Source organism: Cherax quadricarinatus, chromosome 73 (genome assembly GCF_038502225.1).
Source record: "Cherax quadricarinatus isolate ZL_2023a chromosome 73, ASM3850222v1, whole genome shotgun sequence".
In the NCBI taxonomy this organism is placed as follows: domain Eukaryota; kingdom Metazoa; phylum Arthropoda; class Malacostraca; order Decapoda; family Parastacidae; genus Cherax; species Cherax quadricarinatus.
This window is the reverse complement of record NC_091364.1, coordinates 3,706,972-3,720,840: the sequence shown is the minus strand read 5'-3', so window position 1 is coordinate 3,720,840 and position 13,869 is coordinate 3,706,972. Positions and strand designations below refer to the sequence as shown.

General features: G+C 43.7%; 1 long non-coding RNA gene across 3 annotated transcripts in view; it reads right to left on the bottom strand.

Annotated features, from left to right (window-relative positions):
* Positions 1-12,535, bottom strand: part of LOC128701134 (uncharacterized) — a 71,067-nt gene extending 58,532 nt beyond the window's left edge. The window contains exon 1 of one of the 3 annotated variants that reach the window (XR_011394038.1): positions 12,207-12,535. This is a non-coding gene — a long non-coding RNA (uncharacterized lncRNA). The remainder of the gene's footprint in view (positions 1-12,206) is intronic. The other 2 variants (XR_011394039.1, XR_011394037.1) reach the window with 2 other exon arrangements.
* Between the last annotated feature and the right edge of the window lie 1,334 nt (positions 12,536-13,869).

Below are 13,869 nucleotides of genomic sequence, written 5' to 3'. Positions count from 1 at the left end.
AATTTTCACATTGAAAAAAAAGGTATCAGTTTAAATTTACCAGTTTTCAGAAATTTCGGATCGTAATTCAGCTTTTTGATTTCGTAATAGTTCTGTAAAACTTTTCACATATACGGATGAGGTGATGGGAAAAACCGTTCACAAATCATATTAGATCAAAAATTTGTATATATGGCTCACATAGAAATGGTACGAAGATTTAAGAAAATGGTTCCCTAGACCTAAATGCTGAGATTGCTGACGATGACCTTGTTGACTGATGAGAAGACGAGAAGAAACGCAGCATCTCCTTGTAAGATCTTCAACACAGCATCTCCTTGTAAGATCAACACAGCATCTCCTTGTAAGATCAACAGCATCTCCTTGTAAGATCTTCAACACAGCATCTCCTTGTAAGATCAACACAGCATCTCCTTGTAAGATCAACAGCATCTCCTTGTAAGATCTTCAATACAGGCAAGACACAAGTGATTTTTTAACAGCCTCAAGAGAACAGATAATTTTTTACCAGCCTCTAACTTGGGAACTAAGTGAAGTTGAAGAGTACCAGAACGATGGAACAATTCAGTGAACTGAAGGTGGAGGAGAGAAATACTGAAGCCTTTGGAAATTTATCAAAGTCATTTTATGATGAATTAATTACTAAAAGACAAGTCACCACCAGCGTGTATGTTCCTATGTCTATAAGTTGATGATACACACATACACACATACATACATACATACATACATACATACACACACACACACACACACACACACACACACACACACACACACACACACACACACACACACACACACAACAAATGACCTCACCCCAAGGTTTGACGCTGGCTGCCCTCTGATGGATGTTCGTGTCGTAGCCTTTCCCTCCCCTCCATTCCCCAACTTTCCCCTCCCATTCTCTCTCTCTCTCTCTCTCTCGAATCACAGTCGCAAGGTCTAGGGTTCGATTCCCTAACACAAAGACACACAGGCACATTTCCTAACACCTCTGCTGACCTTGTCCAGGTTAGGTTATACCTGTAGATTAGTTAAGGTTTCTGACGCAGGTCTTAGTCATTTGATGACCCGCTGCTGGAGCTTTTGATCATCTGACCAAGGCCTTCCGCTGGCTTACCCCTCTACATCTTTAAAATATATGGTTATGATTATAACCATTTAGTAGATCCAAGTAAAACAAAAAAAAAAAAAACAAAAAAAAAAAAGGACACCCGTGTGTTAGCCCACTGTTGTGGGTAGTATCCAGAGTTAAATATCTTAAAAAAACTGAAGTACCTGCTGGAATACCATAACTTGTGTAAGAAACCTGCAGTAGGTACTTCAAGCACCTACTGGAAGTGCTCAGTTGTTGGGTAAAAGGTATCCCTGTACCTAATGATAATACGAATTCATTCTCTCTCTCTCTCATTCTCCTTCCTCTCTCCCCTACCTGGCTTGATGGCTGATGGATGTTGGGGCCGTGGTGGTGGACGGATTATGGATAGAGGGGACACAGGGGAGACATGCTTGGGATGGGTAAGTGGATGGGTCTCCTCGTCGCTGGTGAGTGAAGGGGGAGTTGAACCTTCCAGAGTGGGAGTTGAACCCTCCAGAGGGGGAGTTGAACCCTCCAGAGGGGGAGTTGAACCCTCCAGAGGGGGAGTTGAACCTTCCAGAGGGGGAGTTGAACCCTCCAGAGGGGGAGTTGAACCCTCCAGAGGGGAAGTTGAACCCTCCAGAGGGGGAGTTGAACCCTCCAGAGGGTGAGTTGAACCTTCCAGAGGGGGAGATGAACCTTCCAGAGGGGGAGCTGAACCTTCCAGAGGGGGAGATGAACCTTCCAGAGGGGGAGCTGAACCTTCCAGAGGGGGAGCTGAACCTTCCAGAGGAGAAGTTGAACCTTCCAGAGGAGAAGTTGAACCTTCCAGAGGAGAAGTTGAACCTTCCAGAGGAGAAATTGAACTTTTCAAACTTTTCTATATATTTCAGTATATAGTTAACATGAATAAGCTACTCTATAGCAAGACCTTTGTTATGGCTTAATGCTGATGAAGGGATGTTGATCCGAGGAATTGGAACTATTCTTTCTATCCTTGGATCTTTCCACTCTTCATGAGCCGAGTAACATTGACGAGCTTAGCTCTTCCCCAAATAATAATAATAATAATAATAATAATAATAATAATAATAATAATAATAATAATAATTTAAAAAAGGAAGAGAGGTTGCCTGTTCTTAGATAACTAGAACAGAGTTCTAGTTATCTAAGAATAGAGCGGAAAAATAATGTAAGGGACCTGGGAGTAGTAATGTCTGAGGATCTCACTTTCAAGGATCACAACAGTGCTACGATCGCACGTGCAAAGAAAATGATAGGATGGATAATGAGGACATTCAAAACGAGAGATGCCATGCCAATGATGATCCTTTTCAAATCACTTGTTCTCTCTAGGCTGGAATACTGCTGTACATTAACATCTCCATTCACAGCAGGTGAAATCGCAGATCTAGAGAGTGTACAGAGATCCTTTACTGCACGTATAAGTTCTGTCAAGCACCTTAACTACTGGGAACGCTTGGAAGCACTTGACTTGTACTCGTTGGAATGCAGGAGGGAGAGATATATCATAATCTACACTTGGAAAATCTTGGAAGGAATGGTCCCAAATCTGCACACAGAAATCACTCCCTACGAAAGTAAAAGACTGGGCAGGCGATGCAAAATGCCCCCAATAATAAGTAGGGGCGCCATTGGTACACTAAGGGAAAACACCATAAGTGTCCGGGGCCCAAGACTGTTCAACAGCCTCCCATCAAGCATTAGGGGAATTGACAATAAACCCCTGGCTGCCTTCAAGAGAGAGCTGGACAGATACCTAAAGTCAGTGCCGGATCAACCGGGCTGTGGCTCGTACGTTGGACTGCGTGCGGCCAGCAGTAACAGCCTAGTTGATCAGGCCCTGATCCATCGGGAGGCCTGGTCATGGACCGGGCCGCGGGGACGTTGATCCCCGGAATAACCTCCAGGCAACCTCCAGGTAGGTAGGTGGGTACCCCCATCATCATGGTAGGGTGGGTACCACCCATCATTATGGTAGGGTGGGTACCCCCATCATCATGGTAGGGTGGGTACCCATCATCATCATGGTAGGGTGGGTACCCCCCATCATCATGGTAGGGTGGGTACCCCACCCTCACTACTGTAGGGTGGGTGCCCCACCCTCATCATGGTAGGCAGGGTGCCCCACCCTCACCATGGTAGGCAAGGTGCCCTACCCTCACCATGGTAGGCAGGGTACCCCACCATCACCATGGCAGGCAGGGTACCCCACCATCACCATGGTAGGGTAGGTACCCTCTCACCATGGTAGGGTGGGTACCCCACCATCACCATGGTAGGGTGGGTACCCCACCATCACCATGGTAGGGTGGGTACCCCACCATCACCATGGTAGGGTGGGTACCCCACCATCACCATGGTAGGGTGGGTACCCCACCATCACCATGGTAGGGTGGGTACCCCACCATCACCATGGTAGGGTGGGTACCCCACCATCACCATGGTAGGGTGGGTACCCCACCATCACCATGGTAGGGTGGGTACCCCACCATCACCATGGTAAAGTGGGTACCCCACCATCACCATTGCAGGCAGGGTGCCCCATCACCATGGCAGGCAGGGTACTCCATCACCATGGTAGGGTAGGTACCCCCTCACCATGGTAGGGTGGGTACCAAACCATCACCATCGTAGGGTGGGTACTCCACCACCACCATGGTAGGCAGGGTACCCCACCATCACCATGGGAGGCAGGGTGCCCCACCATCACCATGGCAGGCAGGGTACCCCACCATCACCATGGCAGGCAGGGTACCCCACCATCACCATGGCAGGCAGGGTACCCCACCATCACCATGGCAGGCAGGGTACCCCACCATCACCATGGCAGGCAGGGTACCCCACCATCACCATGGCAGGCAGGGTACCCCACCATCACCATGGTAGGGTAGGTACCCCCTCACCATGGTTGGGTGGGTACCAAACCATCACCATCGTAGGGTGGGTACTCCACCACCACCATGGTAGGCAGGGTACCCCACCATCACCATGGTAGGCAGGGTACACCACCCTCACCATGGTAGGGTGGGTACCCCCTCACCATGGTAGGGTGGGTACCCACCATCACCATGGTAGGGTGAGCGCCATATTGCGGTGGGTAGAACAGGTGGCTTCCATTGTACTCTGAAGAGGGCGGGAGAGGGCAGTCACTCCCCCTCTCACCTCGTTAGAGTGCCCATTTATCCCTCTCATCCATAACTTTCCCACCTTTCTCCTTCACTATCTCGCTACGTACAATCACACCTACTCTCAATCCTATTCCAATCTCCTAAAAGATTGGAATCGACTCAAAACTAAAATAAACTATAGACGAAATGATTCGTCAGGGTTAAATTTCATCGGATGGGATCCCTTCCTGATGATGCTCAATTCTGGTTATGATTTATTATGTCGGGTTGGTGGAGTGATCCCAAGCTACGAAGAGTCTATTATCACCTCTGACTACCTCCCGTCACCACCGCCTGGGATCAAGGGCGACCCTAGTTTAAATAAGGATCCCACTGGAAATAAGGATCCCACTGGAAATAAGGATCCCACTGGAAATAAGGATCCCACTGGAAATAAGGATCCCACTGGAAATAAGGATCCAACTGGAAATAAGGATCCAACTGGAAATAAGGATCCCACTGGAAATAAGGATCCCACTGGAAATAAGGATCCAACTGGAAATAAGGATCCAACTGGAAATAAGGATCTCAATGTAAATAAGGATCCCAATGGAAATAAGGATCCCAATGGAAATAAGGATCCCAATGGAAATAAGGATCCCAATAGAAATAAGTATCAAACTGGAAATAAGGATCCCAATGGAAATAAGAATCCCAATGGAAATAATTAAGGACCAATGGAAATAAGTGAGGGCCATCAATGGAAATAAGTGAGGACCCCCAATGGAAATAAGTGAGGACCCCCAATGGAAATAAGTGAGGACCCTAAATGGAAATAAGTCACTGTGTTTGACATTTTTGGGTTATCCTGCTGGGTAATTTATGCACATATGTTACTGTGTATGATAATTGCACTTATGTGTACCTATACCTACATAAACTTAATCTCTCTCTCTCTCTGTAACCCACTTGGGTACTAACAACCAGTTGGCGCTTGTACTGGCTGGTTGGTTACTACGGTTTAGAGTATTACCCGAGGGGTCATTAGGGTCATCTCTACAACACTGGTCCAGAATATTTCATGTTGGTATTAAGATAAATTGCTAGTATATACATGCTGATATATACAGTACATCCCTATATACACCAATGCATGTAGACCAACATATATACCAACATATAGACCAACAATGTGCATATTATGTACACTGTAGGTCTAAGCGAAAAAAATTTCAAATCGCTAAGAATAAATTATAACGCATGAATATACAAGACAAAAGAAATATGCAGAATATTCAGCCGAAGCTGAGGGAGTTACCTGGAGGTTACCTGGAGGTTATTCCGGGGATCAACGCCCCCGCGGCCCGGTCCATGACCAGGCCTCCCGATGGATCAGGGCCTGATCAACTAGGCTGTTACTGCTGGGCGCACGCAGTCCAACGTACGAGCCACAGCCCGGCTGATCCGGCACTGACTTTAGGTATCTAAGTATAATCCTAATTTTAACATTGATGTAAGAATCATCAGAATCATAACGTTGGATCAAGCTGATGCTGTTACTGCCGCTGTTACCACAACTATTGCTATTACTACTACTACCACTGCTATAACTATTACTGTTACCGCTGTTATTACCACTGCTACTACCTCCACTACTAATACCACTACACTGTTACTGGTAATACTACCACTGCTGCTACTGCTGCTACTGCTGCTGCTGCTGCTGCTACTGCTGCTACTGCTGTCATCAACAATGCTACTTTGTATCGAATTCCCTGTTGAACATGTAGCAATGACGTTGATGTCATTAATTAGTGATGTCTGCCCCTTTGATCCTGTTGTTCGTCTAAGTCCCGTTATACCTAAGCCCCGTTATACATGTGACTATGACGTTATTAGTGTTCACTGTGCTGAAATGCTGCTGCCTTTTATCGGAAAAAATATTACAGAGGAAATTTGTAATTATATGGAATTGTTTATAATTCAATGTAATCGATTTGAAGATGCTACACAAACGTTCAGAAAAAGAATCAGTGGACTAGAAAATCAGAAGACAAGCGCAATCAGACGACAAAAAAAAAAGCGAACAGAAGACAAAAGAATCAGAAGACAAAGCAATCAGTAGACAAACACAATCGGAAGGCGACAGACAGATACAATCAATATTCATAAATACAACGAAAAGATGGCGACCCCCGTGACAGATTTTAACAATAGTGAGGAAAACCTAACAGCCAGGGACGCAATAGCTATGGTCGCAGCAGCCAAGGACGCAACAACCAGGGACGCAACAACCAGGGACGCAACAGCCAGGGACGCAGAAACAGCCAGGGACGCAGTAACAATGTCCATGGACGTAGAAACACCATCAGGGGATGCAGAAACACCAAGGGATGCAAAAGACGCAGGAATACCATCCTGGAACGCAGAATCACCATCGAAGGACGCAGCAGTAACATCCGGGGACGCAGCAGTAAAATACAGGTACGTAGCAGTAACATCCAGGGACGAAGCGGTAACATCCAGGGGAGCAGCAAGAACATCTAGGAACGCGGGAGTAACATCTAGGAACGCAGATCATCATCCAGGGACGCAGCAGTAACATCCAGGGACGCAGTAGTAACATCCAGGGACGCAGCAGTAACATCTAAGAACGCAACAGTAACATCCAGGAGCGCAGCAGTAACATCCAGGAACGCAGAACATCCAGGGACGCAGCAGTAACATCCAGGAACGCAGCAGTAACATCCAGGGACGCAGCATGTGTCATCTCAGCAGCAGAAGCAACAATTTGAACGAGGCGAGGGGAACAATGGCACTAGGCACATGTTATCGTATTATTTTGCACTGGTAATAAATCTATTGTCACTGCGACACCCGCGCGACAGTGGATCTGATTTGATGCCTCCGATTACCCGGCTTACCTCCCGCGGCTCAAATGTTTTCCCCGTTTTTCACCGCTTTCAGGCGTTTTATTCAACATTTATGATGTTAGTTGCTTGGTTTGATATTGGTTTTTAACGTATATATACACGAGGGGGTTATTTAAAAAGGGATGAGGGAGAAGAAGAGGGATAAGAGAAGACTTTGAGGGATAGTTTGAGACGCAGCCATCAGCTACCATTGAGCTGACGACCGTTTTCTCTGCGGGTGGTAAAATGACAAATGGTGGCCAATTTTAAAGGCAAACTGAGCTAATTATCGGGGCTGGTGGAGGGCTGGTGATGAGATGGAGCGGGCGTGTAGGAGGGATCGCAAAGGGCAGGTGGATAACTGGCTTGGTAGAGGGCAGGTGGAGAGATGGAGGGGTGGAGTGAAGCAGGACAGGTGGCGAGATAGAACAGGAATGAAGGAGGGTTGGTGGAGAACTGGTGGAGACTGGGAGCAGGTGGTGGAGAATGACTAGTGGTGTGGATAAAAGTAGTGGCACTTTTGTAGAGACGCTGAAGTATTTTTCGAATTACTGCTATACGAGCCTAGCCTATCCTAGCTTTACTTACCATTACGCTTCCTTGAATATCCACATTATCCTAGCCATCTTCAACTTGTCCTAGCCAATTACAACCATAATTTATAAGACTTTGTAAATGGACAAAGTCGGACCGAAACGTGGTCATAAGCTTCTCTCTCGCATGTGCGGGTCATTTGAACATCATTTACATTTATCCTAACAATTATCAGCCTCACGCAGGAGAGAGTTTCAAGTCATTTAGAAGAACAAACCTTCCAGTGAGGTGTCTTAGACTTTGAAACCAGATTCCTGCGTCAGGTGACGGAAAATTCATAAGCCTGTGTATTTTAGGTCTCGCTTACCCTGGCTTCAAGTCCCACTCGTTCAGAGATTAGACCAACTAGCCTAAATTTATGTTTTCAAAAACTTTTCTTTCTATCAGCATTACCTTTGTCACTATTTCTCCAATTACTTCTCTATCTCTGTCCCGTCCCTGTCCCCATCTCCTGTATATACTGGCTCCCTCGTCTTCGTATATTAGTATTTATAAATGTTCGAAGTCGACCCGAAACACCGTCATACACTTCTCTCTCCTATGTGCGGGGTATCTGAAGAGTCCCAAGGCCTTTCCCTGATGATACTTCGATGTTCATTCCGGTGATAACAAACGCCGTGGTGTTCTGAGTTCTGTTGTTCTGCTTGCTGTATTCTGGTTGCTTAAGAGCTGTATTCTAAAAGCTTTACTGTATTTACTCTAGACGTGTTCGACTTTGTTCTAGGTATACTCTATTTTTACTTGTCGTAATTTACCTTACCCTAACTGCTGATCTAAGCTAACATTCTAGTTAGGTATACTTCAGGCATTGTTATCTGGCGTCACTGCTGACTCCACGTTGTGGTTCTTAAAATTTTGGAAGAGCTAAAATATTTCACGGACATGTTGGGTCTCTAACCCCACGAGAACCATAATATGCATGCTATTTCCATAGTGAGAGAGAGAGAACGGGAGAGAGAGAACGGGAGAGAGAGAACGGGAGAGAGAGAACGGGAGAGAGAGAGAGAGAGAGAGAGAGAGAGAGAGAGAGAGAGAGAGAGAGAGAGAGAGAGAGAGGGAGGGAGGGAGGAAGGCTTTCTGTCTCCTTCAGACATAACGTGGTTCTACTAATCAGCTTATGTACACCTTAATGAAATTTGCATCTATTAAATCGAAGCCCCGTGGCGTCCTCCTCAGAGTATTAATGAATTATTAATCGCGGCTAATGGGGCTCAGATACATAAAAAAAAATATTATCGCCTGGGAAAAAGGATTTTTATTTTCTTACCCGGCCGATCCGATGGATTTTTTTGGACTAGAGGTAAGAGGCTTTAAACCTCATGCGTGGGAAGATCAGCAGTAATAGGCCACCTGACCTCAAAAAAAAAAAAAAAAAGACCAGCTGGTAAATCAGGGAATCCTAACAGAGATCAGATGGGCGTAACCTACTCAGGCTAATAGGCTCCGCCCACATATGACCACGTCTTCAACTGCTGCACCTTTTCCATCGATTCTACTACGAAAGCTTCCTTGCTGGTGCATCTGTATCAGACTGATTATCAGAGGGGAGCGCTAAGCCCGTAGGGATTATACAGCGTCTGTGGAGGGGGGGAAGGGTAGGAATTCAGGCTTAATTCAAGGAACTGGAGCACAGATACAACTCCCCAGATAAAGAGCCCCTCACTAGCATCAAGGAAGTCATACTGGTACCTAATAGAACTGGTGAGTCATACTGGTATCTAACAGGATACCAGTATGACTCAACTGGTGAAGGAGGTATTGGGTACATATCCGACAATACATCGTGGGTCTGTAATCGTAAAAAAGGATAAAAATTCCTGTATTAGAGTCTAGCGTTAGACAATACGAGTCACTTGTGGTCAAAGGTATCAATTTAGTCAGCATTCTGGAGGTTCATACGTTCTACTGTTCAGTTTTACATCTCCAAGATGATAAAGTTTAATATCTGCTTGTAATAATAATCTTTATATCTACACGTACATGATACAATTTATACGGACCATAGCTGACATCAGTGACATACTACTATATAGAAAGCCCCTTGTTATGCAGAGCATTTCTGGCAAATTAGGTTTTGTCCCCAGGATGCGACCCACACTAGTCGACTAACACCCAGGTACCTATTTACTGCTAGGTGAACGGGGACAGCAGGTGTCTTAAGAAAACACGTCCTAATGTTTCTAGCCGTACGGGGATCGAACCACGGATCACACTGTGTGAGGTGGGTGCGCTACCAGCAGAGCTGTGGCAATTCATGGCCATCAACCTGCCACACATCTGTTCTCAATATTACAAAACGAACATAAATACGCTGGTAAACATACATTAGAAAACAGAGATACACTTTTTTTTTTTTTTGCATTCTCTGTTGAGGTGTAAATTTAGGGAGATATGATTGAAATGTACAAATGGAAAACAGGAATAAATCAGACGTGGTCCTGTCGCAGCTCGATCCTAGAAAGATATCCCCGTGTTCAATAAGCCTTGCCACCTCTACCTCACTGCACGCAAAAGGATTACTGGAAGATGGTCATTCAATTTTATAGCATTCTAATGAGTAGCTTAAAAAATATAGGCTGGATAAATTTGCAAGGGCTGAGTTTGAGCTAGGCCAGTAGGCCTCCTGTATGGCTAATCTTCTGTAATATGGTGAGAGAAAGGGATACGTGGGAGAAAGGGGAAAAATGGGAAGATAAAAGGATAGAAAGGGGAGAGGGAAAAGTGAAAGGGAAAAAGAGAAAGAAAGCAAGAGGGAGACAGTGAAATAAAAAATAAAACAGATCTTTATACATAGAAGAGAGAGAGAGAGAGAGAGAGAGAGAGAGAGAGAGAGAGAGAGAGAGAGAGATAATCTACTCCCCAGGGCTCGTACAGAGTGGATCTTGTTTCACCTCACTCTGTACCACTCCAAATACTCCACTCTTGTACCATTGTACCAGTTTCCTACCATTGTTCTAGTGTATTCTTGTACCATTGTACCAGTTTCCTACCATTGTTCCACTTTTACCACTTTCCCACTATTGTTCCACTCTTGCACCATTGTTCCCCAAATTGTACCACTGCATCTCTGGCGATAACAATTCACAAAGATTTTACTACGAGGCGCAAAAATAAAAAAAAATCAATAAAATTTATTGAAAATCAAGGTCGAAAATAAAAAAAATCAATAAATGAAAAATCAAGGTCAAAAAAAATCAATAAAATTTAAACGAAAATCAAGGTCGAAAATAAAAAATATAAAATTTAAATGAAAATCAAGGTCGAAAATAAAAAATAATAAAATTTAAATGAAAATCAAAGTCGAAAATAAAAAACCAATAAAATTTAAATTAAAATCAAGGTCGAAAATAAAAAATACATAAAATTTAAATGAAAATCAAGGTCGAAAATAAAAAAAAATCAATAAATGAAAAATCAAGGTCGAAAAAATCAATAAAATTTAAATGAAAATCAAGGTCTAAGTTTTACCTTTAAAATTTTTAATTTCAAAACTTTTTAAAAAGTTTTATTTTTTAAACAAAAAGTGAAATATCTGGGAAATAAGTAATTCTTTTAAAATTATTATAATTATCAAATTATTATAATTAGGATCTTATAATTTATAAGTTAACTTCGTTAAACTATAAAGTATACTGCTACCAGGATATATACACTGGGTGGTGTATATATACCTGTGTATATACACTGAAAAGTGTATATACACAGGTGTGGTGTATATACACAGTATATGTAGTGTATATACACAGGTGTAGTGTATATACACAGTATATGTAGTGTATATACACAGGTGTAGTGTATATACACAGTATGTGTAGTGTATATACACAGGTGTAGTGTATATACACAGTATGTGTAGTGTATATACACAGGTGTAGTGTATATACACAGTATATGTAGTGTATATACACAGGTGTAGTGTATATACACAGTATATGTAGTGTATATACACAGGTGTAGTGTATATACACAGTATGTGTAGTGTCTATACACAGGTGTAGTGTATATACACAGTATATGTAGTGTATATACACAGGTGTAGTGTATATACACAGTATATGTAGTGTATATACACAGGTGTAGTGTATATACACAGTATATGTAGTGTATATACACAGTATGTGTAGTGTATATACACAGTATATGTAGTGTATATACACAGTATATGTAGTGTATATACACAGTATGTGTAGTGTATATACACAGTATGTGTAGTGTATATACACAGGTGTAGTGTATATACACAGTATATGTAGTGTATATACACAGGTGTAGTGTATATACACAGTATATGTAGTGTATATACACAGGTGTAGTGTATATACACAGTATATGTAGTGTATATACACAGGTGTAGTGTATATACACTGTATATGTAGTGTATATGCACTGTTTTAAGTATTAAAGTATTCTTGACTGGTGGTGAACAGGTGACATGCAGCCTTAATGACCCTCGTGTAGTAGATAGACTTTAAACTTCCATTAACTGACCTTCAGTGGTAGCTGATGAAATGTGTGTCGAAACATCGGGAAGAAATACGAAATGTAGAGCAGACGTGTGTTTCACAGGTGTTTCTCACATAGCTGTCTCACACACACCTGTCACACACACACACACACCTCTCTCACACACATCTACCTCACACACACACACACACACCTGTCACACACACACACACACACCTCTCTCACACACACACACCTGTCACACACACACACCTGTCACACACACACACACACACCTGTCACACAACCTGTCACACACACACCTGTCACAAACACACACCTGTCTCTCTCACACACCTGTCTCACACACCTGTCTCACACACACCTGTTTCTCACAGCTCTTCCCCACAGACTAAGGCTGAAACAGCCAGCCAGCAAAGGGACGCTACTCACTTCCCTCTCCGTCGCTGTTTACAGACCAACAAATTCACTCTGAAACAGAGCAGTTTAGGCGTAAGAATGTACACTAAATGCTACTACTGTCTCTACACTACAGTTGTGCTTATTAACGTTAATTATGTGAAGGTTTAATTATGTATGGACGGTGAAGAAGATTCCTAACAACCATTCAGTTGTCAATGACGGCTGTACCTAAGCACCCACATGTATATACTGTACCAATATACCATTGTACTACTCTCGTTCTAGTATACCACTGTACTACTCTCTTTCTAGTATACCACTGTGCTACTCTCGTTCTGGTATATCACTGTACTACTGTCGTTCTGGTATACCAGTGGACTACTCTCGTTCTAATGTACCACTGTACCACTCTCACTCTACCACTGTACCACTCTCACTCTACCACTGTACCACTCTCACTCTACCACTGTACCACTCTCACTCTACCACTGTACCAATCTCGTTCTAGTGTACCACTGTACTACTCCCATTCAGTTGTAACACTGTATTCTTTTTTTTCATTGTTCCACTGTGATGGGAGGGATGGAGGGGAAGGACATAGGGAGGGATGGAGAGAAGGATGGAATGATGGAGGGAGGGAGAGAGTGATGGAGGGAGGGAGGGAAGGATGGAGGGCGTGGAGGGAGGCTGAGGTATGATCCTACACTAAGAGAAGTGTCTGGCTGGTAATAAGGAAGCGTTTAATTACAGCTGAGATAATTATATCCCCTCTCATTCCCCTCTCTCTCCATATACTCTCCCCTCCTCCTCTCCTCACCCCCTCCCCTCAAGGAAGGTTCCTTGATGTTGGTGAGGGGCTCTTGATTTAGGGAATTGGATCTGTGCTCCAGTTCCCCGAATTAAGCCTGAATGCCTTCCACACCCCCCCCAGGCGCTGTATAATCCTCCGGGTTTAGCGCTTCCCCCTTGATTATTATATTATAATTATCCTCACCCCCTCCTCTCTAATCTCTCTATCTCTGTCTCTACTTCCCGCTTTACTAAAACTTCCTCACCATTGTCGATTTTTTTTTTAACTTTATTTATAGTACAGTCTCACTCTCTCTCTCTCTCTCTCTCTCTCTCTCTCTCTCTCTCTCTCTCTGCTATGTCACAGAGTCAGGCAGGGAAACTGCTCACAATACCGTGGCTGTAACAACTCACAACTAACCCACAATACCGTGGCTGTAACAACTCACAACTAACTCACAAGACCGTGGCTGTAACAACTCACAACTAACTCACA